Below are 26,965 nucleotides of genomic sequence, written 5' to 3'. Positions count from 1 at the left end.
CAAGGTGTCTGGGACTTAGTGTATGTTTGTTCCCATTTTCAAACCTTCAGTCTCACTATTACAGGACTTACACTTTGTGTGTGTGTGTGTGTGTGTGTGTGTGTGTGTGTATGTATATATATATATATATATATATATATATATATATATATATATATATATATATATGTTTAACACTTACATTTCAAGACTTTTATTTATTTATTTATTTATATTGATTGATTGATTGACATTTGTTGACCGGGAAAGTCCGACTGAGTCAAGAGCCCATTTTCAGCTGAGGCCCAGGGAGAAAAACTCCACAAACACATTATGATCGGTCAGTATTTTACAAGAATTTACAGAATTTGCAGACATTACAGTACAGTACAGTACAATATAACAAAATGAGAAACAGACAAATTGTGGGAAGTTACAATATCAGAGTCATTTACAATATATATATATATATATATATATATAAAACACGCTTTTTTTTTTTGTAAATATTGAAATAGGTTGAAAGTTAAGAAAAGAAAAGATCACTGGGGGGTAGTGTCAGGTTGAAAGAATTAATAAAGGGAAAGAAAAATCACTAGTGGGGTAGTCTTAAAGGAGTAAGAAGTTAGAATAATAGCTAAGGTTAGTGAGATTTATAGTAAGAACCGAGTTGTTTAAAATAAGTTATAGATCAAAAAGCGTTTCCTACTGGTTTTAATGGGTAAAGATTGGGGTAAGTTAGAATAAGGCTGAAGGAGAGTTGGATGTTTATCTATTTGGATCGATGCAGGGGCAGATTTTAGTACTTAGTAGGTAGTTCTTTAGGGTGAGTTTAAATTTGCTGAAGCAGCTAATGGTGTTTATGCTGTTTGGAAGTGAGTTCCATAGTTTAGTGACAGTGTATGAGTAAAGGCAGTGCCCAACTCTTTTGTTTGGTACATGAACAGTTATGAGTTATTTGTTTTCAGAGCGAAGGGTTCTGGTGGGGCTATAGGGTATTAAAATGTTTTTAAGGGCAGGCCGTTGTTTGGATTGTAGACAATTTTATGTGCTATGGACAGTTGAAGGAGGTTATAGTGATGTGGAAATTCCAGTCAGTTTAATTCTTTTAAGGCTTGGCAGTGATGTGAGCGGTATGAGCTACCTGTGGCAAATTTGGCGATTTTATGGTAGCAAGACTGGAGCTTATTTTTTAGAGATGAGTGCAGGTTAGTGAAAATGAGGGCACCATATAATAGGGAGGGGAGCAAGTAAGTGTTGGCGAGAGCTTCTTTGGTGGTGCTGTTCCATGAAATGTTTATGTCTGTATAGGGCTCCTAATTTGCAGTGTTTTTTTTAATGGCATTAACAATATGGTGTTCAAATTAAAGTTTCCTGCCAATGATAGTAAGTAATAGTTTAGCACGGGATATGATTTCAATTTCTGTGTTGCTTTGGGACAAAATATGAAAGTGAGAGTCAGGTGAGAGCGATTTGGCTGCAAAGAGTAAAAGCTTTGTTTAAGGAGTAGTTGTGATTCGGTTAACCAGGCTTCGATTGCCGTGAAGGTATCTTGGGTTATTTGTTGGAGGTGTTGTGGGTTATTTGAGGAGGAGATGATGGTAGTATTGTCTGCATGTTGGATAATAGAGCTAAGAGGAGAAGCAGTGTGAAGGTTGTTGGTAAATATGTTAAAGAGTAAAGGTCCCAGTATGAGCCATTGTGGTACTCCAGTTTGATTGGTTTGGTATTCTGATAGGGTATTTTGCGATTTTACTCATTGTTGCCTGTTAGTGAGGTAACTATTAAACCATTTGTGGGTCGGTGGGGTATAGCTGATATTAGAAAGGTATTGTAGAAGTTTTTTGTGTGATAATGTATCGAAAACCTTCAACGGGTCTAGTAGTAGTACCAAAGTAATATTACCTGTGTCGCTGGATCTCTGTACAGTATCCGTGAAGGAGATAAGTGCAGTGCTTGTGCTGTGTGACGGGAGAAAGCCATATTGCTTGGGGGTGAATAGGTTGTTGTGTGTGAGATGGTGAAGTAATTATTTATGGATGCACTTTTCGAGGAGTTTGAATAGTGGGGACAGGATAGAGATTGGACGATAGTTAGAGGGTTCATTGGAGTTACCGCCTTAGTGAAGTGGGATGATGATGGATTTTTTCCAGTGGTTGGGGACATAGGATTCTGTAACTGAGTGGTTGATCAGAATGCTAACGGAGTAACTATGGCCTTGGCAGCAAGTTTTAAGTGTTCTGGTGGGAGGTCATCAGAGGAGCATGGTTTTAATTTTCTGAGGAGTCTCTGAATTTCTGTGGTTGGTATTGGTTGTAGTGAGAAGAGGCTAGATGGTGTAATATTACTTTGGTGAAGGAGAGAAGAATTGTCTATGGGGGGAGAGGATCTTTCTAAGTGACAACTGCTTTTGTGGGGTAGAGGAGGAGGGGGAAGGAATTTGATAAAGTGTGGGTAGAGGGAAAGGAGTCTGTTATTAATTTGTGTATGTTATTTATAAAATCTGAGTTGAGCATAGTGGCTATTTGTGATGGCGTTTTTTCTGGGCATGGTGACAGGTTATGTTTGGTGCCAGGGTTAAGGTGATTAGTGATGCTTTTCCTGAACTGTTTTGGGTTGTTTCTATGGTAACTCAGTACATACTAGCTTTTTAGGATACATTCATTTTTGTTTTTATGTCATTCTTTTAAGTGAGTCCTGAAATGGCAAGAGTGAAAGTGCAAAAATATGGACTTCCAAGATGCTGCAGTCTGAGATTTTGCGTATTGAGTACTTCCTTTATATTTTAAATGTATGTTTGCATACACCTGTGTGTGTGTGTGTGTATGTGTGTGTGTGTGTTTGTATTCATATGTATACATATACACCTACACACACACATATATGTATGTATATAAATGTAAATTAAATTCCAAGACTTGTAAGTATAAGTCTCAGAATAATGAGACAGCACATGCAGAAATGGGAACTTGTGTTTACCTGTTGTGTCTGACATATAGCAGCTCTGCTGTAATTGGCACCTTTCCCTCAACAGCTTGATGATTTACATACCTAGCTCTCCATACAAATCCAGTGGTATATTACTTTTGCGGTAAAACAGATGAGTTCCCCTTAACTGTTCAATGTCCAGCCCGCCATGACCCAAAAGTGTATAAAATCAGCCACCATATCTACCTCACAAATCTTCATAATTTTTATTTGAGGAAGTAAAGCAAATGTACTTCTACCCCCATTCAGTGGCCTTTGTGTCCTCCAAGCTTCCCCTTGCAAGAGAGAGTAAATCAGTCAACCAGGAAATCACTCTCTCCCCTCCAAAGATGGACAAGCTTGCATTGCCTTCTCTCTCTCCCATCCTACCCTGCCTGGCTGTTCAGACTTGAGTCATTTAGGTCACAATCAGCGCTTCATCACTCTGCTCCACAGAACCAGGCTGTTTTGGTGATAGAATTGTTTTTCTCTCTCTCCTTCTCTAGCTTTGATCCATGCTTGGTCCTCATGTTTCACTTCTCTTCTATCATCATTCTTTATGTATGTTCTGCCAGTATAATTTTGTTCCCAGTTGCGCATAATCATTTTCTGATGTTGCAGTATTCATAACAGTAGGGAGTAGCTGCCTGCAGCGCCATCGTCCTACCAGTATACTAAAGTCTTTGTCTGGAGGGTTTGTGTGACATTGGCTCTGTGGGACATAAACCGGCGTTGGGTATAAAGGTGATGTCTGCATGTATCCTCCTCAGAATTTTTCTGCCACAGTAATCATTGGACTCCCGTTCACCAGTTCTACCTTACTTCATGTTTTGTCAGACAATTAGAGTTTCGAGTATCAAGACCAGACCACCGTTTGGACCATTCAGATAAGTGCCCACTGGGGTTTTTTCTTACTTGTTTTGCTTGCTGTTTTAGACTTACATGTCAGCTAGGAAAGGCAAGTGTGCTTGTGGGAGACAGATTCCTCACAAGGACATGCACAATAAGTGTGTTTTCTGTCTAGGCAAGGCCCATGACCATACATCCTGTTCTATCTGTAAGTAATTCGTCCCCAAAACACTTCATAGCAGACTAGCGGCTTTAAATCTTTACCTCGAGAATCAGAGACTCAGACGTTTGGCGTTAGGCATGGTGGGAAGAGTAGGCCCATCTGATGAGCCACCTCAGAAGAAGGCGAAGAAACTTAGGCTTGAATCCCAGGATGCACCTCAGGCATCCACACCCGGCTCTAGAGGCGATAGCAGACCTAGAATTTGTTCAGATGATGGTCTCCCAAACAGGCTCGGGAACTACAATGGATGCCAGGGTGCAGGATACCGAAGGTACGTCTGCTGAGGTATTTCAGCCATCAGAGTCTGATGGTGGAGGGGAACCATGGCTCATCTTCTCGGAAGCCCCTGCTCCTTCTTCTCTTGCTAGGCCATCTGCTTCTTCTTTGTCTACCACACCCTTGAAAAGGAAACAGAAATCCAAACACGTTGAACCCCCTCTGATGTCAGGCTAGGAATCCTTTTCTCAAAGCCTCTTTAAGGCCTTTCAGGCCTTAAAATCCCAACAACTCTCACCTACTCTCACTCCTCAGCCAACCCATGTGTCTGAGGAGGAATATTCATCCTGTGAGGAATCCTTCTCTTATGAGACTCAAATTGAATCCCCCAAGGAGTTCATTACTCCAGATGAAGAGGATTCTATTTCTCCAGACTCCCCAGGGGAAGAATTTAGTTTTGGAAGTACTATTGCCCTCATGAGGGAACACAAGTGACAGGCCTCTGAGGTCTCAGATTCTAAGAAAAGATACTTTGACCTTCTGCAAATGGAGCAGCCCGCTCCCTCAGCTGTGCCCCCTTTACTACCTGCATTTCAAGATGCATTCTTAGCTGCTTCATAGTCTCCTGACTCCCAACCTTCAGCAGCAAAATGACCAGACAGATTTTATAGAGTCCCCCAGGACACGCAGTTTCTTTACAAGAACCCTCCTGCTGACCCAGCTGTTATAGCTGTTTCTGAAGACAAGACCTCCAGACAGCTTCCTTCCTCTGCTCTTTATCCAAATGATAAAGACAGTAGATTTATGGACAGGATAGGAAAAAAGGTCTACACATCTTCCACTCTGGCCATTAGGGCCCTGAACTACCAAACCCACATGACAAGGTTTGTACTTGATACCATTTGTAAGACCTCCAGTCTTCTTTCTGAGGACCAGGACTCCCCCACCAGAGTACAATTAAACTCTCTCCTCTCCACAGCATCACAAGTGACCAGGCACTCTATTAAGTGCAGCTATGATGCAGTGGAAGCTGCTTCCAAAGCTGCTGCTTCTGGATCAGTGCTGCATCGTTACTCCTGGGTACAGCTACACCCCCCTCCCCATGGAGGTTCAGACCAAACTTGTGGATGCTCTGTTAGACAGTAAGGCACTTTTTGGACAAACCTCTGCTGAGCTCCTCAAATCCCTCCAAGAAAAAGGAAAAGAGTTGCAAAATCTAAAGCACCTCTTGGTGTCCCCCATTCTTAGATATCATAGGAACTACCCTCAATAACCATCCTTTGTACGAAGGGAATCCTTTCCCTCATCGCAACAATCCATGGGACATAGGCAGCGGAGAACGACTTCTACCCCAAGACTGTCCTCAAGATCTTCTGCCACTCCTTTTCAGAGACAAGCCTGACCATCCCAGACCCCCTCCACTGTGACTCACCCACCCTGCATCCAGAAACTCCCCTATCCCTCTGTCTCACTCTCTCCCTCCCCTCCTGGTGGAAACTTACAAAAGAATGATGTGTCCTCTCCATCATCCAGAGAAGATATTACATGACTTGGTGGATGCTCTCACCCTTTCAGGGCATTCCACAACCAGCAAAAAAAAAACATTCACCTATTCCCAGCCATTATTCAACAACTCCTAAACCAAGGCACCATAGAACCAGTTCCCACCCATCAAAACAACTCAGGGTTCTACTCCAGAATGTTCCTGGTTCCCAGGAAAGAGGGTCCCTGGCGACCTATACTGATCTTTCCTTTCTCAATCTTTTCCTTCTCGTACCCAGCTTCAAATGATAACCTTACCTATTCTCCTGCATCTAACCCCCCCCCCCAAGCCTTCATGGTGGCTCTAGATCTCAAGGATACCTACCTACCCATCCCCATTCATTCAGATTACAGGAAATTCCTCAGATTTTCTATAGGCTCCTGCCATTTTCAATTCTCTTCTTTGCCCTTTGGTCTGTCCACAGCCCCCAGAATGTTCACCAAGTGTCTAGCCTCCTTCATTGTTCATTGCAGGACACAGGGTATACAAATATATCCCTACCTAGATGACCTCCTCATCCTGCACCAAGACCACCAACTCCTACTCCTCCATTTGCAGCAGGTGTCACACACCCTCTCCCCTCTGGGATTTACTGTAAATGTAGAAAAATCTTGCCTGACTCCTTCTCAGAGCATGATTTTTCTGGGATACAGACTACAAACAGACTGCATAAAAGCCTTCATACCCAATCAAAGGATTCAGGAACTCAGTCTGTACTTCAACCAGATCCTTTCCTGAACCTTTCTGACAGCTTGGGAATTTTTTAAACTATTAGGCCACATGGCATCCCTTTTAAACATGCTGCCTTTGGCAAGACTACACATGCGCAAAATTCAATGGGTACTGAAAAATGTATGAAACCAACATTCCCAACCCTTAGATGTGCCCCTCCCAATCCTCCTTTGCTTAAATAGGAAGATCCAATGGTGGATATCTATAATACAGACCAACCCAGGGCTACACCTTCAGACCCCAGCTCCACTTCACTGCCTTTACACCAATGCTTCGGACCTAGGGTGGGGGCCAGTGTTGAAAACAAATCAACAACACCTCTCAGTACAAGGCAAATGGTCCACTGTAAGAGTTAAAGACCACATCAACAATGAGGAAATGATAGCCTTGCTGTTAGCTCTACTAACATTCAAACTGTCTATCCTGCCAGGAACCTTAAAGGTAATCACAGACAACATGACAGTTCTGTGGTACATAATCAGACAAGGAGGGAGCAAGTCATACCCTCTTTGCAGACTGGCCATTCAGATTTGGAACCTAGCAGACTCCCTCAGAGTGCACTTGTTGGCCATGTATGTCCCCTCTCAACAGAATGTGATGGCAGACACACTCAGCAGAACCTCACCCCCCCTCTCATGAATGGATGCTACAGAGCGAGGTTTTCCCAGACCTGATACACAGGTGGGGTATTCCACAAGCAGACCTCTTTGCCTCCCCAGACAACAGGCAGATGCCCAACTTTTGAACAAGAAACCCACACCCACAAGCGTGGAAAGTGGATGCCTTCTCCTTTTCATGGGGGGTGTTTCTGTATGCCTTCCCCCCTTTATGTTCCTGTACGCCTCCCCCCCTTTCACTCTGATCCAGAAAGTCCTGAAAATTCAGAGGGACAAAACAAAAAATCCTACTGGTGACCCTCTTTTGGCCAAGACAGCATTGGTTTCCCCTCCTTTTTTCTCTAGCCAAAGGCAATCACCACAGGTTACCCCACCAGAAAGACCTGCTCACACAGAACAAGGGGTCTCTGCTACACCCGCAGGTGAACAATCTAAAACTGACCTTATGGGTGATAGAATCCTGATCCCTTACAGGCACCTTTACTCAGAGAATGTAGTTAATGTTCTGCAGGAGGCCAGAAAAACCAGCACTGGGAGAAACTATGTGACTAAATGGCTCAGATTCTCCAATTGGTGTCATAGGAATAAACAGGAGCTATCTCCATCCCTAGGGACCTGTCCTACTTGAGTGAGCTACTCCAAACAGGACTAACATATCCCTTGATCAAAGTCCACTTGTCTGCCATCAATGCCTGTCTGCCCATTTCACCTCCCCTGGCATCCAGACTGGAAGTCAAACTCTTTTTAAGAGGAGTCCTCCACATCAAACCCCCATGGAAACCCATCACTCCTCCATGGGATCTAAACTTTGTATTAGAAAAGCTAACACTATCTCCTTTTGAATCAGCACATTCTGCTTCTCTGAAATTTTGTATATTCAAAACAGTTCTGCTAGTTGCCCTCACATCTGCCAGGAGGGTTTCGGAGATCCAAGCCTTGATGGCCACATCCCACTACCTAGTCTTTTACAGGGACAGAGTGGTGCTCAGAACCAACCCCTCCATCATGCCCAAGGTAGTTAATGAACTCTCATTGAATCAGACCATTAACTTACCTGTCTTCTACCCCCATCCTCAAAATGCTTCAGAGAGTCCCTTCACTCTCCGGACATGCACAGACAACTAAGATATTACCTAGACAAACCCAAAGACATCAGGAAATCAGAACAGTTATTTGTTTCCTTCCATCCCAGGGCACTAGGGAAAGCTGTATCTAAGCAATCCATCGCCTCATGGATCTCCAAGTCCATCTCCTTCTGCTACTCCCACCATGGGAAAACCGTACAGGGCAGTACAAGCTGGACATGGTGTCTCGTGCTAGAGCCAGTTTTGCCAGAACTATCCTAAAGGGTCTCCTGGACCACAGAAAACCTTCGTCCTCCCAAGTTCATACTTAAAGCTCTGGTACTCTCCCTACTGTTATGAATATTGCAACATCAGAATAGAAGGACATAAAATAGTTGTGTAAGACCTTACCATAACCATAGATGTCCTTTTTTATGTTGCAGTATTCAGTCCCACTCTCCTACCCCCTGTTTCTTGCTTCTGCTATAGCAGGTATTTTATGAACTCGTGTGGCCATCTTCATAGGTTCATAGGTGTGTACTAGGCTAATGGCCCTCAGGCCTTTACAAGCTTAGCCATAGGATCCAAGTCTCTAACTACATAGCCTTATTACTGCCCTGGCTCTAGCAGGCATGTAAGTCTAAGGGTCTCAGTTAGGACCCTCCTGAAAAACCTCAGGGGCACTAGTGTATGCAGCAGAAACTATTCTGAGGAGGTGCGTGCAGACGTCACCTTTATACCTAACGCCGGTTTATGGCCCTCATAGCTGACAACACACATACCCTCCAGACAAAGACTTTGGTATACTGGCCGGACGGTGGCACTGCAGGCAGCTACTCCCTACTGTTATGAATACTGCAACATAGAAGAGAGTAAGGTCTTACACAACTGTTCTATTCTGAACCCTGAACTGCTCTCCTCTGTATAGAAACTGGTACTCAGTGTGTTCATTTTGCCTCATATTTTTGATGGTTCTCTCATAAAATTTATGTTTTTCTGGCAAATCATTTAGGACTGCAGTCATTTGAGTTTCAGGCTTCAAATCCTTCAGAAAATGTATGCTAATGCAAAATCTGTTCTTGTAACAACTTATTAAGTTTATAAGAACAACATTTATTTATTCATTGATTGCCTTTTGTTTACAGGGAAAGTCTGACTAGGCACAAGAAAAGCTTTGCATAAAATACATTTTCACATTGAACAACAGTAAACAATTAAACATTTTCAGCATTGCTTTGCAGGGTTTTTTTTTTTAAACGAACCATATCTTTAACATATAATAGCTATAGATAACAAGAGCAATGATAATGCACAGAGGTTCAGTATATGTATATTGACATTAATGGGGTTGGATGTCACTAGAGAAGGAAAAGAAAATACAGGAGGAGGTAGAAGGGTATAAGCAGAAATAGTCATGAAAAACATAAGTAGAAAAAGTTCTGATAGTGGAGAGGTTGTTGATAAGGAGATGAGGTCGGTAAGGAGGGGGTATTAGTAGGAGAGGATTAAGATACAGGTTAGTTGGCGGAGCAGTCTTTCTCCTTCAGTTATTTTTTGCCTTGTTCATATTTTCTGCACTAAGAGGTTTAGAGGTATGTCTGTACATTACTGTAATGTCTTGTGAATAATGACTTAGCCATACCTTGTTGAGACCAAGCGATTAGTAGATGGAATGGAGAAATAAATTAAATGTGTGAATTGGCAGAAAAATGTTTGATTTGGTGGAAAGATATTTACAGATTAAAGCACCATGAGTATGTTTTTTTTTTTCTTTTTAACTAAATGTTGCTTTTTTGGTTTAATTTGTATGAATCCTGGATGTTTAGTCTGTGCCAAGTAACAGAAAAAAATAGCATTACCCACAAGTGGCCGCAGTGTTATATTACAAATGTGTGTTTATAGTGCTTTCATTTTGGGAAAATGAACATAAATTGCTTGGCAGGAAACTCGATTTAGAGAAGCTAATACTGCATGATAGCTACCTTTGAGCAACTCTGAGCCAATTTCAAGTTATGACTGCGTCTTTTCTGTAACTGCAGCTCTGTGCTTCCCTCTTGTGGGCACACTGTGATTAACACATTATATCAAGGCTAGGGAAGTAAAAATCAGAAAGGATTCAGTTGGGGTTAGAAAGCACATTTAGTATAGTAAGAGAAACTAGGTCTTGTTTTATGTTTATGTTTATATATACATATATATATATATATATATATATATATATATATATATATATATATATATATACACAAGTTTGAGTGGGTGAAGAAATCATTGTCGTCTTGTTTTTTTTTTATTTTAACTACTGTCTGAACTACCTCAGAGAGACTTCTCAATTGCAGCTTTTGTTCAAGCATTTTTTCTCATCATTAAGTCAGTATTTTGATAACTGGGTAAGTAAACTGGTATTGGAAAAAGGCTGAATGTTTAGCAGTTCCGTGTTTAGAAGGAAGAAAAAGTATATACTTGGACTGCAAAACTAAACAGAAGATAATTGTAAAAGCAAACAAAATGCATGAGAGGATAACCAAAAATAATTTAAAGTTGATTTCTCAGGAGTTTCTTCTTGTTTTGTACAATGCAATGTATCTGTCAACAACTCAACATATCCTGAGAAACTGTGCAAATATTATTTCTGTCTGGATGTAGTGGTTAAATATGCTATCTTTGCGCCTTGATGCACCCTGATTCAAGTAATTCAGTAGTTTCGAAGACTGACTACCTCTTCATCCAGAATATTCTTCATTTGTAACCAAAGACCCTATAGTAGTACTCTGTATTATTTCATCTGCTGAGCACATAGTTTTTAGTGTCATCAGCTGACCACTTAATACATTCATAGGTTTATAGGTGTATACTAGCCCGATAATCACTTTGACCTTTATAAGCCTAACCATGCATCCCAAATATATCCTACAAGTGATTTGAGCCTTGGAGGTTTTTTAAGAGATATATGTAGGCTATAATATGATTTACAGACTCTCTGTCCATTAAAGACATAGATGCTAGACATAGGGAGAATTTCCAGTTTTCTATCCACTGATACATGTTACACTTGAATAGCGTTAGGGAAGAACTCTGTTTCAAATGGACGGGAAGCCTGTTCCAGAGAGGTGGAATTCTGCGCAACACATATCTGTCCCTCCAGCTTGTGTTATTTATGTCACAAGCAAAGTTCAAGTCCCTGGATTGAGTATATGTCCTTCCATTTCACTGTTGCAGTATTCATTATAATAGGGATCCCCTGCCATGGGCGGTGCAACATCCAGCCAGTATACCAAAGCCTTTAGGTTGCTTTAAGGTAAGCTGGACATCAAATATATGCTCTTCGCATAGGGTAGCATATAAAGGTGACATCCAGATGTACCATCATCAGAACCTATTTGCTGCCAGTCCGAATGCCATCTCTTGATTGTTGGTCTGAATGCCCGTTCCATTGTTAGTTCGCCAAGTCATTGCAGATAAGTGCCCCATTGGGGTTTACTGTATCTTATCTTCTTTTTATATTTTGTTGCTTGTGGGGTTTCATGTCATCCAAGAAGGGTAAATGCCAGTGTGGGAGAAAGATTCCCCATAAAGACTATCACAAGCAGTGCTTGTTTTGCCTTGGTGCTTCCCAAGACCATACTTCCTGTTCTGTCAGGCTTTTGTGCTCAAAACCCTCCATAGTAGGCTTGCTTCTTTGGCTTTGTATCTGGAGAATCAAAGCCTTAAGTTTTTAGCTAAAGACACTATGGAAGGAACTTCCTGCTCCGAGGGGCAGCCGTCTGTGAAGAAGAAGACCAAGAAGTTTAGGCTGGATTCTTCTGTTGTTCAGTCTCCACTGGACGTCTCTTCCAAGGAGAGTGAAAACCCAGAGGTTCGCCAGTTTACTTCCTTGGATTCTTCTTCTGTTGTTCAGCCTCCAATGGACGTCTCTTCCAAGGAGAGTGAAAACCCAGAGGTTCACCAGTTTACTTTGTTAGATTCTTCGTCCATGACTAATTTAAAGTCTGGTGTGGATCCAGCTCTAGGCAAGTACATGGAGGCCTTGCAGACATCTGCATTGGACATTCAGGGGGAACTGCGGCTGATTATTTCTGAGGGCCTAGGGGTGTTCCTTCAGTTTTAGTTAGGGAAGAAGTTCCTACTACAATTATTGAATGTCGTAAAGGGTCAGAACCTTCTACATTTCATAAAGCGGACGTCCCCTTAAATTAAAAGCAGAAAACCAAACATATTTTTCCATCTCCAAAGGACCCACAGAGTGAATGGTAAACTTTCACTCTAGGGTTGTTTAATGCTTTGATGGCTTTAAATCCTCCTCAGGGTGTTTGTGTTCCAGCTCCTCCTTGGTCTTCTACTCCCCTTAAAAGACCCAGGGACCAGGATTCCTCCTAGGAAGAAGTGGATTCAGATAAGGAATCTCTTGCCTACTCCTCTCAGATTCCCTCTCCTTTAGATTATGAGTCTGAGGAAGAGGAATCTACTAGTTCTGATACTCCTTTTGAGGAAATTTCTTTTGGGGGCACAATCTCTAGAATGATGGAATTTTTTAAATGGGATTGTACTCAGGTTTCTGAAGTGCAGAAATGGTATTGCAGATGGACTCTCACAGGTCTTCTTCTGTACCTCCTGTTCTGGCTGCATTGTTGGATGCCTTTTCTAATGCTTCTAAGGCTCCTGACACCCAGACACATGCTCCCAAGAAACCTGATAGGTTTTATAGGGTGCCAGAGGACTGTAAATTTCTTTATAAGCACCCTTCTGCTGTCTCTTCAGCGGTGTCTGTGGCTTCTGACAAGCCATCTGAATTGCTTCCTTCTCCTAAGTTATTGCCTTCTGAGAAAGATAGCAGAACCATGGAATAGTTGGGTAAAAAGGTTTACACCTCTGCTACTGTAGCTTTTAGGGCTTAACAATTATCAGACCCATATGTCCAGGTACATGTTGACTCTTCTTTCTTAGGCCTGTCAGGTACTTTCTGATCTTTCAAACTATGAAGGGAAGACTTCTGCTGTTTCCATGTTGTGGACTTCCTCTCAGGTGGCTCGTCATTCCATCAAGTGAAGTTATGATGCAGCAGATGCTTCCTGTAGTGCTGCTGCCTTTGGGTCTGTGATGAGGAGGTATTCTTGGCTTCAGCTTCAACATTTTCCTGATGATAGTAAGGCTAAGTTGATGGATGCTCCTCTGGATAATAAACATTTGTTTGTTGAAGCTGCTGCTGATTTGTTTGTCTCTTCAGGATAAGGGCAAGGCTTTAGAGGAACTTTAACATGTTTTTGTTTCTCCTGTACCTACGTTTCAGAAATTCCCCCAATAAGCCAGCCTTTGTTCATAGGCAAACTTGCCTTCCCCACAAGGGCAAGAAAGGTGGGAAGCAGGCTCCTCCTGCTAAAGCTACTCAGACTTCTGTGCTCCAGAAGTCTTCTTTTCCTGAGAAGCAAGGTGGGTGCTGTCTGACTATCCTATTCTTCCCAGCTACATTCCTCTTTACCTTTCTCTGTCTCTCCCTGTTTGGTTTAAGATTACTCAGGACTCCTGGGTTCTATCCATTGTCTGCCAAGGGTATGTCATGGTCTGGAAATCTCTTCCCCCTTTTCATGGGAATTCCTCGGACCCCTCAGGAACAACTGTCCTTTCCACGGGTGCTTCAGGATCTCTTGCCTCAGGGTACTATTTAAGCAGTGCCAGTTTCCCAAAATGGGAGGGGGTTTTACTCCAGAATGTTCCTAGTACCCAGGAAAGAGGGTACTTGGAGACCAATTTTAAACCTGTTTCATCTAAATTATTTTTCCGAAGGTTCTCTCTTTTATGTCCCTTCAGACTTTGTCCCCTCTTTTGCTTCCTCAGGCTTACATGATGTCTCTGGATCTCAAGGATGCTTATCTCCATATCCCAATTCATCCCCTTTTCAGGAAGTTTTTACATTTCTCTGTTGCTTCCTGACTTTTTCAGTTCTCTGATTTGCCCTTTGGGTCTACTGCCCCAAGGGTCTTCACCAAATGCCTCACTCCTGTGATTGCATTTTGTAAGCTAAAGGGGATGACTGTCATTCCCTACTTGGATGACCTCCTGTTTTAAGGAATCCTCTCCAGAGATCTTGTTGCAAAAGTTTCAGTTTGCAGTCTCCCTTCTGCAGAGCTTAGGGTTCACTATAAATTAAAAAAAAAATCCTTTCTGATTCGTTCTCAGGATCATGTCTTTTTGGGGTGCAGGATCCAGACTGTTCCTCTGCTGGCATCCCTGCCTCCCTCCAAGGCCCTAACTCTCATTTCCTTTTTTTCAGTCGCTTCTTACTCAGACCTCAGTAACAGCAAGGGAATTTCCGAGAGCTCTGCAGTTCATAACTTTCAGTATTCCTATGCTCCCTTTTGCTAAACGCCACTTGAGAAAACTTCAGTGGTTTCTAAAGTAATTATGGATTCAGCATTCCCATCACCTCTATTTCTTAGTTCCTCTTCTTCTATGTCTCAAGCAGGAACTTCAGTGGTGTATTTGGCAGTTGACTGTCAAATCCAGAGTTCCCTTTTCAGCTACCTCTTCCCTCTCAGGAGTTGTTCACAGATGCCTAAGATGTGGGATGGGGAGCAGCTTTCGTCTCCCTAAGAGTTAAGGAAGTCTGATCGCCTCTTCAACAAAAAGACCACATCAACATCAAGGAGATGAGACCTTTTCTTATGGCTGTTCAGACCTTTCATCCTCTTTTCTCCCCAGGACCTCTCAAGGTATTTACAGACAGTCAGGGGAGGACAATGTCTTATCTTCTTTGCCGGTTGGCAGTCCTAGTTGTCCAGTTTCAAGTGACCCTTCAGGCAATATACATTCTTTCAAGTCAAAACATTGTGGCCGACTCTCTGAACAGGTCCATAACTCAATCCCACAAATGGATGCTTCACAGGGATGTGTTTCTGGACATTATCCACCAGTGGGGGTACTCCTGAAATGGATCTTTTGGCCTCCCGTCTGAACAGAAAATGTCCTCTATTTTGTGCCAGAGTCCCAGATCCTCTGGTTTGGAAGGTGGATGCCCTCTCTTTTTCTTGGAAGGGGTGTTTCATTATGCTTTCTCTCTCCTTCCCCTCTTTCCAAAAGTCCTATTCAAAATACAACAGGATGCTCCCAAAATCTTGCTGGTGACCCCCTTTTGCCCGAGACAGCATTTACTCCCTCTTCGTCTGCATTTAGCCAAGGGCAATCATCACAAGTTACCTCACAGGGTGGACCTACTCAACACAATACAAGGGATCTCTCATCCATCACCATCTGTCCACTCATCAACAGACATAGTGGGTAATAGGATTTTGATTACACATAGACACCTTTTTCTGAGGAGATGCTTAGGATCCTGCAGGAGGCCAGGCGACCCACTACTAGGAAATTCTACTTATCAGAATGGAAGGGGTTTTCTGTTTGGTGTCTTTCCTGAAATCTGTGTCCACTTTGTGTGGATGTTCCTTTGGTTCTGTCTTACCACTGTGAACTGCTCAATTCTGGGTTGGCTTAGTCTTCTGTTAAGGCTCACTTATCAGCTGTTTCTGCTTGTCTGCCTTTATTACCTCCTTGAGCTTCTAGATTTTAAATCAAACAATTTCTTAAAGGTGTCCTACATATTAGGCCTCCCAGGAAGCCTGTTTCTCCTCCCTGGGATCTTAATTGTGCTTTAGAAAAATTGACCCAGGCTACTTTTGAGCCTGCAGCCTCAGCTTCCTTGCAATATTGCTTTTTGAAGACTATACTTTTGTTAGCCCTTACTTTTGCCAGATGGGTGTCTGAGCTTTAAAACCTTATGGCTTGTCCTTCTTTTTTTGGTGTTTCATAAGAGAGGGTGTCCGTTTGTACTAATCCTTCTTTTATGCCCAAGGTGGCGAATGAGTTGTCTCATAATTAGTCCATATTCATTTGCTCACTTTTTTCCCTTCTCCACAATGCGCCAGTGAGAGGGTACTGCACACATTGGATGCACATAGACAACTCAGATTTATTTATTTTATTATTTATTTATTTAACATTTGTTGACCGGGAATGTCCGACTAGGTTCCACAGAGCCTGTTTTCAGCGGAGGCCCGGGGAGAAATTCTCCAGATGCATGTCTTTGGAATGTGGGAGGAAACCAGAGTACCCGGAGGAAACCCACGCGAACACAGGGAGAACATGCAAACTCCACACAGAAGGCACCCCAGCCGAGAATCGAACTGAAGAACCTCTTGCTGTGAGGCAACAACGTTAACCACTGCACCACTGTGCCACCAAAATTTATTTTGATAAGACTAAGACTTTTCGTAAGTCCGATCAGCTCTTTGTTTCTTTTCATCCTAGGTCCTTAGGATTGGCTGTCTCTAGGCAAACTATTTCTTCTTGGATTTCTAAAGCCATTTCTTTTTATTATTCCTTTCATGGTAAGAGCCTTCCTTCTTCTGGTAATGGTCATTCTACTACAGCTGTGGCTTCCGCTGAATTACTTAAGATAAAGTCCCCTTGGCAGACTTCAGTGGAAGGTTTGCAGCTGACAGTGTCAGTTGGTATTTGGCAGCTGGACTCTAGTGTTCATTTTAAATAACTAGGTTGGTTGAGAAGGAGGAGGAGGAGATGAGAACATACCTTCACAGGAGAAACTTTTGTAAGTGCTCACCAAGGGGACCTCACACCTAAAAATGAGACATTCATGACAGAGTGGCACAGTTCCTCATGGAAAGGGGACTGTCACTGCCAAGAAGCCCTAAAGAAGTATGCACTTCAGCAAATGTAGTCATGGCAACTACATCTGCTGTTTGACTAGATCAGTAGTTAAGACAAAACCCAATGTTAGATGCCATATTAAACACATTTTCAACAGCTTCCCACTTATTTCACTTAATGGAGGTTAGGAAGGCAGAGAACGCTTTCATGATCTATTTGAGAGAACTGGAAATGTGACTTTTTAGACATACAGTTAACTTCAGCCAGTGTGGCAGAGAAGCAAGTAAATATTCTTGCTAAACCAATCTATGAACAACTGAGGCTTGTTTGTTGTAGGAGCACTTCTTGCTTACACATTTAAACAAAGAAATCTGGTGTCTTCAGTATCTCTGCATCAGAAGAGTAATAACTATATTGCACTTGGTTGACCTCTGGTTTGTTCTAAGCAAATTATTTGGCTTATATCTTTTTCATCTGATTTCTCTCCTTATATTTTTTCTTTTGTTTTTTGGTACATTCAGCTGCGTTTGATTTTTGTCTACTTCTGGTTTGATTTCCATTCACTTGTCACCTGCTAGAAGTGTGCTAGACTTCCTCTCCTCATGTTGTAAAACTTTCACTATGGTTTGGATCTGATGAGGGCAGTAAATATGTATGCAGTCCAATGACTGCAGCTCAATACATGCAGTCAATTTCAAGGAGGTCCATACCTCCTCCAGTGCATGAAATATATAATCTTGGTATATGGATTCCTGGATGTGATGTCAGATATTTAGGTAGGCTAAAACCTGTAGGTTGTCTCTACTCTCTGCTAGTAATGAGTTCCACAGCTGTAGAGGTATACCTGAACAGTATGTGCCCTTTACAGGCTTGCATTCTAGAAATGTGCTTACCTTTAGAATAGAATGTTCAGGTGATGATAGACAAGGTCAAAGGGTGGAATTCTTAACAGTAAGACATATTTATGGAAGGACAACAGTTTTCTACTGTAGCAAGAAGAATTTGCTGCATTGCTGCTGTTTAATGGGAGAGTCTGTTGTATCCAACATGTTGCTGTATTGGGGGAATGAATTAGGTCACCGTTTTCTGCAGACTTTGTAGCATTTAATAATAGTCCTGGAAGAGTAGACAAGAAATTGTAAACCATACTGTTTGTCTCCTAGTCTCCCACCTGATGTGCATTTTTTCAGAGCAGGTGCTGATCTGTTCTTTCAGATTTGGACTGAGACCTGATATCATTCCCTTGTAATGAAATGAAGAAAACTTCTCCAGGGGAAGAACCATTAGGACAATTCATTACGCTGTCAGCATGCAGAGGTGAATGTTGGAGTGGTTTCAAGCAACTTGGGTTTGTTTTACTTAGAATGGTGATACGTTGATTTTGAACTGGCTGTTCAGCTATGAATAGTCTTAATCAACATATTTCCTAATCCTCCTATGGTTAGAGCATGCTTGAATAACAAGTAATGATCTGCACAGATTATATCAGTGATAATAAACAGCTCACCAGTTAAGTGGTTAATGACTAATAAAAGTCAGAGAATAGCCATAACTGAGTCCTGTGGTACTCCTACAGAGAAAAAAATAAATAAATAAAGAGGAGGACATACATTTCCTGAACTGAACTTTTGAGGACAAAGTGCCAGTGTGAAGGCTGCCAGCCCAGTAAGCTGGAATTTTGTAAACAATCCTGTGTCATTTGTGAATAGTAATATGATTTGTATACTTGTCTTACAGGTGTAAGAAAACTGTATATTATGTGTATATTGAACTGCTGGTGCAGAAGTGAGTCTTTAACTGTATGCTATGTACTGAGCTTCAAGAATGCAACCACAGTGTACCCTACAGGAATAGAACAGAAATGTATATGAAGTATATGCCTATGCAAATGTATGTTTTAATAGAAGAAGCTGGAACATGCAGAGTTAACTTGCAAAACTTTAAGAAAATAAGTTGAAATTATTTACGACTGTATTATAAAGTTAGTTAATGCCAGGAGACAGAATGTCTGCAGCTAGAAATTCTCTTTATTGTCTCAAAACAGAAGTAATTGCAGGTTTCAAAGGTAAAAGTGTGCAACTGTTTTACAACTTCCAGTTCCAGGCAAGTTTCTGAAAGATAAGTATTTTTGACACAGAGGTGAAAAAGAATGATGTAATCTGAGATAACCCAGCAGAAATGTTTGATAGTAATTTAAGAATTATGTCAAGAGAGTGAGTCTGTGCATTTTGAATTTGTCTTTGGACATAGAAACATCCTGTCATCAGCACTTCTCATCTATGTTTGCCTGGCTCTGTAAGTAAATAATTTAGGGCATAGTATCTCTTAAATATAGATAGGAATACAGTAAATGTTAGTTTAGATGTTTTCTGTATTTATATGAGACTGTCCTGCAATGTTGTTTTGAAGTATTTCCTATGATTCTGAACTCTGTTGTCACTGTGTTGAGTTATTGAGTGTTGTCTTGATCTTTTATTATTTAGTATTAAATATATTTAAACCTTTTAATTGTGGCTGGTTTGTTTAGAGATATTTAAGCTCTTAGACTACTTTCATATGTATTTGGTGACACTGTACAGACCACTCTTAAATAGCCCTGGCCTGGGTCTTGGTCACACTTACCATTTGGATAATAATAACATTACACAGTAGAATTGGTCACCCTTTGGGAAGGACCTTATAATAGCTGCTAATTAAGGGTCGTTGGTGGAAGTGATTACTACCTTATAGTCTGGGCAGAAGGGAGCATAGCTAGTGAACCTGTGCCAGCCTTCCCCTGGAGTGTTTGTGTGTTTGTATATAAATCAAATCTCAATGTGTGTGTGTGAGCTACTTTGGCAGGGACACGAAGCACTGGTTGGACAGAGAGGGTGCTGGAGGTTTTGGCTTGACCACAAGGCTGAGATTTTAACCGTATAGCTGTGCCAGTGGGGAGTCTTATCGGGCATCTCAGAGAGAGAGAGAGAGAGACCAGCCCCAGACTGACTGTGATTTCTGTGTGCTCTTAAGGGAAATTGTACTTTACTGTGTGTGTACTGTTGATCCTCCCAATGTGCACATCCCTTACTGGTGTTAGTGGTGAGGATTGAGGCTCCTTGAGTATTGGGCCAGTGCAGGGGCGTCACAGACAGTATGTGAAGTAAGAAGAGCTTGACATCCAGCCAGTGGTAGTTGTATTATTAGATCTACAAGAACATCTGCAGTCAAGAGATCCAAGTTCTGTTGAAGAAGAAGATATTTAAGGAGCATCCATATGGCCAGTAAGATAAAAGAACATACTTTGGAAAATTGCTGCATGAGCTGCTTTTCAAGATTTTAATGAGATTGAGTAATATTACTACTGGTCGTTAATTTTCAGACATCTTTTGTTTTGTTTCAGAACTGGAGTGATAATAACGTTTTTCTTGTTTTCAGAATGTTAGTTTTGAGTGAGAAGGTCACTTAACCAGGAAGTGCTCCCTGGTCACACCTGAAAAAAGACATTTGCGTCCAGTGGGGTTATCTGTTCAGTAGATGGCTGTGAATGCCTGAATTTGGCATTGAGGAACAAAGGAGCTTGAACACAAACTGCCTTCCTTGGGCCTGTCCAAGGGGGCAATTTAACAAAGAGGTTACTGCATTGTCATGGTGATAGTCTTAAAATGAAAAAGTGGGGCTAGCTAGGACCAATGAGCAATCACACAGGTTCCTGAATGTGATGTCCAGTGTCTAGGCATGTGCAAGTAATGAAACATAAAGCAACAAGTAAATACAGAGGCACTTGCTTGTGACTGATGATTGGTACAACCCTTAGAGGTGGCTTGAGGCTGCTAGAAAGGGGTCAGACTTTGGCAACGACCGGATGATGGATGGATAAAGGAATGGGGGAGGAGAAACATTAGTATTTCTATCATGGAATGTAGGTGAAGTAAATAATCTGATAAATACAAGGAAAATATGAAGTATGTGGTAATGCCATTGCATATGAACATTAGAAGAAAACAACTGATAAAATTAGGATGGAAGTAGTACTCCTTGGTTGAAGGGGACTGCAGGAAGACCTGGAGAGAAAAGATGCATAACAGTTTTGGTAAAAAAGGCACTGATGATCAGCATAGCAGAAGCACATCATGGGGGGACAGGTGCCGGGTGCTTTTGGAAGGTATTAGGAATGGATAACATCGGTGGTTGGTCCCCATAAGCATGTTCTGGAAATCTTTAGTGTGTTGATTACAAATGGGAGATTTTTGGTGGAGAAGAAGAGCAGATTTAGATTTTAAATATAGCTTGTTTTGGTGTTCAACAAAGTATTTGGCACAGTCTCATGTAAAATGTTCAACTTAATCAGCCTTAGAGGTGTCCCAAGTGGATCCTCGGTGAGATGACTACTCCAGACTTGTTGAGAGCATGCTGTTAGCTGCAGAAGAATGGATAAAAACTCACCAAACTTGTCAAGCAAAACACTAGTAACATTAATTTGCAGGGAGCAAAGCCCACTGCACCACTGCATGGGGGTCTTCGTCCACCCCCTTAGTTAAATACACTCAATAAATGGGAAAAAGAACAACAGCCTAATAGAATGAAAGTAGTAGGCCCAGAAACCGTGAACTCACTGGAAATATGTTTAAGGAAATACAATTTTCTGTGTTTTGACAAAGAGGGATATGAAACAGAACTGAGCATGTGTTGTCAGTGTACTGAGTTAAGGGTTCAATTCCAGATAGTGTGGTGTCTGACACAGTTAATGCATATTTTGGGGTTAGGGGTTCATATAATGGTTAAAGCGTTTACCCCACAGTCACAAGGTACAAGGTTTGAGTCTCACATTTGAAAGTGGAATTGGCTAGACTTAAAATGGCCGACAAGGCAGCTAGCTTAGTACTTACCTATGAACCTGTGGATGAGGATGAACAAGTTGTGACTTGTCTGTTGCCCATACAGTATATAGGACTGCTGTCCAGAAGCCATTAGCCTATGTTAAGTACTGACAACACAACACAGGAAATAATAGTAAATATAGTCCACACTTAAGATAACAGTGGTACTAGCAAGGTACCTCATGGTTCATAGGTGTGTACTAGGCTAATGGCACTGGAGCCTTTATAAGCCAGCCCAAAGGATTCCCTGGCATTGTGCCACTCAACATTATTTACCAGTACCTCTGTCAAGCAGGGCCACTGAAATGATCCCCGGGGTGAATTTTCTATTTCCCATCCACTTGTCAAGATTTCTGTTGAAGAGGGCCAGTGAGGTGCTCTGCTTGACGTGTAAGGGAAGTCTATTCCAGAGCATGGGCAGTCTCTGGGTTAAGGACCTTTCCCTCCAGCAAGTTCTGTTGATTGTGATAATGAGGTTGAAGTCTCTGGAGCGTGTGTCACCGAGGAATTTGGGATTTCTTTAAACGTAGCATATCTAACAGTGCTGGGTCTGTCATGGCTTTGTAGGTCAAGCAGAGATTGCCTCTAAGTAGGCAATATGATACCGAGAATAGCTGGAGTTTTTATAGTCTATCCGCATAGGGCAAGTGTTTAAGGCCTAGGATCCTCTTAGTGAGGTACTTTTGTGGTCTTTCTAGTTATTGCATTTATCTAATGAGGTACATTCCAAATGGGGCATTGTGCTTGATAATAGGTATAATGAGGGAAGAGTAGAGAAAGACAATGACCTCTTTCTTCCTGGATGCAAAACCCTTTGAAATGAGATGTGCCACATGGAAGGGTTTTCTGACACAGTGGTAATGTGATTGTCAAAGGAGAGGTTGCTATCAGTTTGTGTTCCCAGGTCTCTTATAACACCTTCAGTATTCAGTGAACTACCATTGATGTGGTAATTCATGTGTACCGTGTTCTGCCCAAAGGGAATGACGATGCATTTTTTGGCACTGAGCTTAAGGCCATGGTTCTGGCACTAGTCATTGGTCTCCGTGAGGCCTTTCTGTAGAATGTCAACATCATTTGGAGGGCTAATAATGGCTCCCAGTTTGCATTCGTCTGCAAACTTGGTCAGCCAGAGTCCCTTGGTTTTGGCCTGGACTTCAGAAAAGTAGATGCCAAACAGGAGTGGACCCAGGACCTGTGGAACTCCACAATTGACTGGTTGGTATTCAGAGTTGGAGTCCGCTACTTTCACAGTGTGGGTTCTATCAGTGAGCCAGTTTGCAACCCACCTTGTGACATAGGGGTTGGTGCCTAGTTTGGTGAATTTATCTATGATTTCTGAGTGAGGAATTGTATCAAAGGCCTTTTCCAGATCAAGATAGGTTGTGTGAACTACTTTGCCTTCATCTACAGCTGACAGACTCGAAGAAGTCTACCAGGTTGAGCAGACATAATCTACCCTTCACAAATCCAAACTGTGTGGGGTCTAGAGTCTGGAGATTCCCTATGTCCTTATTTATTAGGTCCATCGGGATGTGCTGCATAACCTTACATACCAGGCTCATCAGGCTAATGGGGCTGTAGTTGCCAGAGTCCATAATCCCACCCTCTTTGTGGAGTGAGATGGCAGTACCAGTATGCCATTTGCTGGGGACAAAGCCTGAAGTGAGGCTATGATTGAACAGGACACACAGGTGTGGTGCCAGTTCATTTTATAATTCATGTAGAACACAGCCAGGGATATTGTCAGGTCCCATAGAATCTGTATTTCTGGCTTTGGACAGTGCAATTTTAACCTATGCAGCTGTAATATTGGGTACTAGGCATTCCTCTGGTGTTGTGATTGGCCCTTTAGGGGGTGAGAGGGCAGTAAAATTGGCACTGAATCTGTCGGACAGTATATTGGCAATGTCTGTTGGCTCAGTATCGGAGTTGCCATTGTGTAGTAGCTCAGAGTAAATCTGAACATTGCCATGTACATTTTTGACATAACTATAGAAGGCCTTGTGGTTGCCTTTAGTATCTGCTGCAATTTTGATTTCATGGCTAGCTTTAGAGTATTTGATGAGGGATCTCAACTTTTTGTTGAGCCTAAAAAGGGAGTTTTTCCAGTCTTGGGACTTCGCCTTATTTTGCAACAGTTTCTTCCTTCTGTTGTAGAGTTTGTTTATGGCAGGGGACCACCAGATTGGCTTCCTTTTTTTGAAGGAGAGCATCTTGGTTCTATTGGGTATGGCCCATTCCATGCATTTGTGTACATGTTCGTACAGTGCATTGGAGTATGATTCAGCAGTCCTGCACTTATTCTGCATTTGCATGGGCATCGTGAAGTTAGCCACCTCAGTTTTTAGAAGCCCAAACTTAGCTTTGGAAAAGTTTTTCATGGTGGTTACCTTTGCGGGGAGTGTGGGTGGGATGTGGATGTCCATGGTGACTAGCTTGTTGTGAGATGTGACCATGGAGGAGTTGATAATTGGTGCAGAGCAATGGTCGTCCATATTTGTAATAACCAGACTGAGGATGTTGCTACCCCTAGTGGGGGTAAGAATGAGCTAGTCCAGGGCATTGGAATTAATGAATTCCAGAAAACGTTGAGCAAGTGTGTTGGTACTTGAGTAGTTTTCCCAGTTAATGGAGGGGTAGTTAAAGTCACCCAGTATGAGGGTGTTGGTTGGACCTTAATATTTTCCAGGGTGCTTAGGAATGTGCACTGGGAGTCTTGGGACATGGTGGAAGATCTGTAGCAGGCAACAACCTGGATTGCAGTCTTACCCAGTGTTAGTTGTACCTGAAGTATCTCTGATGCATTATGTTGAGCTACTAGCCTGGAGGTGTGCATATCCTTTATGAATATGGATACACCACGGCCTTTAGGGCTTTGGGCTTCGGTCCACATTTTGGGGACGAAAGGTGTAGTATGAATTATAGCCTGGTAGTGCAGGGGTTCTTTCTGGTGCCTTCAACTAGGTCTCTGTTACTGCACAAACGTCGATGTTCTCCATTTTAAGGAGCGCTTTGAATGAGTGCATCTGGAGATTTAGACTTCTAGCATTGAGTAGCATAACCCTCAGATTACATTTGTTTGTAGCTGTTACGGTGGTAATTCGGTCTTCTGGACCTTGCCTAAAAAAGGCACTATAGGGGGTGGCAAGAGCCTTTGCCAGTATCTGAAGTCCCGGGGGGCGACAGATTCAGGCCATCTCTGGCAAAGCATCGAGGTATGTCGATCATGTCATCCCAGTCAGACAGGTACTGGATCCCCTTAGAATGACACCAGAAACTTAGCCAATTAATGAAGTCAATCATTTTCTGTTTCTACTGTGGTATCATTCTGGGTGATGGTAAAATGCTACTCAGGGCTAGGGTCATACCTGCCTGGGCTACATGATCAGAGAGCTCCTCTCATGTACCATAATTATTTGTTTATAACATGGTATATGCATCTGTAAATGTGCCATTACAGAAGGAGTGGAAGTAGCCTGTTTGTATGGTTAGTGCGCATATCTTGGGTTGGGGGGGGGGCAGGACAAGAGGGAATTTGGCAAGAGTAATGTAGTGCTTAGCATTGCTGCCTCCCAGACTGTGGCTAGACCTCAGTGTGGAATTTGTATGTTATCCATCTCTCTAAATAGATTTTCATTTGGGTCTCCACTTTCTTCTAACAACTCAAAAATTTGCATGTAGGCAGCTTATTGTAAATCCTCCAAATTGCTGTAGGTGTGTATAAGTGGTGTATTTATGAGTATGTGTGTGTGCATGTGAGTGCCCTGCAGTGGACTGGTGTCACACTCAGGAAGAGCCCCTGCTTTGCATGCACTATTTGCGAGGACAGGCTATTGCTCACTATGACCCTGAATTGAATAAAGCACCTATGGATAACATGTGGCTTAAGTAATGGTAAGATATGCAGCAATTTTAGATACAGTGCAAAGAACTGCCAATGAATATACCTTGGTAAACCCCTTGGAGAACTGCACATAGTCTGGGTAATATATTTGTGTGAAAAAAGCACAGGCACTTTGCTCTAAAGCTGTTCATCTTCCGAGTTTCCTATCAAGCACCATAATCCTTCATGCATTCATACCTGATTCATTACCTTAATGTGACCCATGGTCAGATAGAGCCCTGCTCTTCAGGACAGATTAACCTTACAGTTTCAGTTGTATTGTGGCCACTTAGTGAATGCAGTCCAGTAACACCGTCTAGGGCTGTCACTGTAATGCATATGATTTTCCATTTTGGTGGTTTGCTTTAGATAAATGCTTTCTTAAGAGAATTTAGGCATAGTTAGCTGTTTTTAAGGTAAGTCTCTTGATACATACTCTGCATTTGAAGCTAAGTCTTTGATTTTTAATCCTACAGCAGGTTTATACTTTTCTGAATAGCAGTCTGTGAGATGTTGCCTTTTTCATAGTTCTGTCACTGCTGAACTTTTTGTGCCCCAGAAATAATTGATATTGCATGCCACTACCTTTCCAGGATATTATTATGGATGAATCATGGTATCTTGAATAGTCGCTCCCTCCATTACAGAATGTACCACTTTTTTCTGTAAATAGTTTGTGTATCTGTTGCCATTCCTTTGAAATACTAGTTCTTGACATAACTTCTTTCATACCTATGAACTGTCTAGATTTTCACAGAATGCCCAGATTTTTGCCTTATATTTTTGGTCTGTTCATCAGAAAATTTGTGGATTTCTGGCAGATTATTGAGGATTGAAGCCACTAAATAATGACTGACATTTGAGTTTCAGACTTCATATCATTCAGAAAATGCTTCTTAGTGCGACACTTTTTATTCTAGCAACTTTCTAAGTTTATAAGAGCAGTATCTAAAATTTGTCTCTATTTCTGGGCCGTTGTCCCCTAATTATTTTTGGCTTAGTCCAGATTTCATGTCCAAAGAGGTTGAGAGTTATGACTTCTTTGTCATTTTAAAAGTGTGCCAGTTTCTTTTGTATAGTTTCTTTTTAAGGGTGATATGCTGCTGCTTTCTTTGAGCTAGTTATTTCCCTTAAAATTTAAATTTTATTGTTAATTTTCAAGTTTCAACAGCTGATTTGTAAAGGGACCATCTTCTTTTTATTTATATATTTATCCTGGTGACATTGCATATAGTATCGGTCACTATATTGTTTACTATGATTTATTCTCTGTTAACAGACTATACCGTTAGTTCTAAAAATTAAATTGCTTTTTGTATTTGAGTATTTTTTTTTTTTTTTCACATGTAATACTGTTTAATGTAAAGGTTACAGG

General features: G+C 41.7%; 1 protein-coding gene across 2 annotated transcripts in view; it reads left to right on the top strand.

The window, feature by feature from the left end:
* The window catches only part of CTBP1 (C-terminal binding protein 1), a 1,058,813-nt gene that overhangs the window by 910,273 nt on the left and 121,575 nt on the right, over positions 1–26,965 (top strand). The window lies entirely within an intron of this gene.

Source organism: Protopterus annectens, chromosome 2.part1 (assembly GCF_019279795.1).
Source record: "Protopterus annectens isolate FY-2018-M chromosome 2.part1, PAN1.0, whole genome shotgun sequence".
Lineage (NCBI taxonomy): Eukaryota > Metazoa > Chordata > Ceratodontiformes > Protopteridae > Protopterus > Protopterus annectens.
This window is presented reverse-complemented; position numbering and strand designations above follow the sequence as displayed.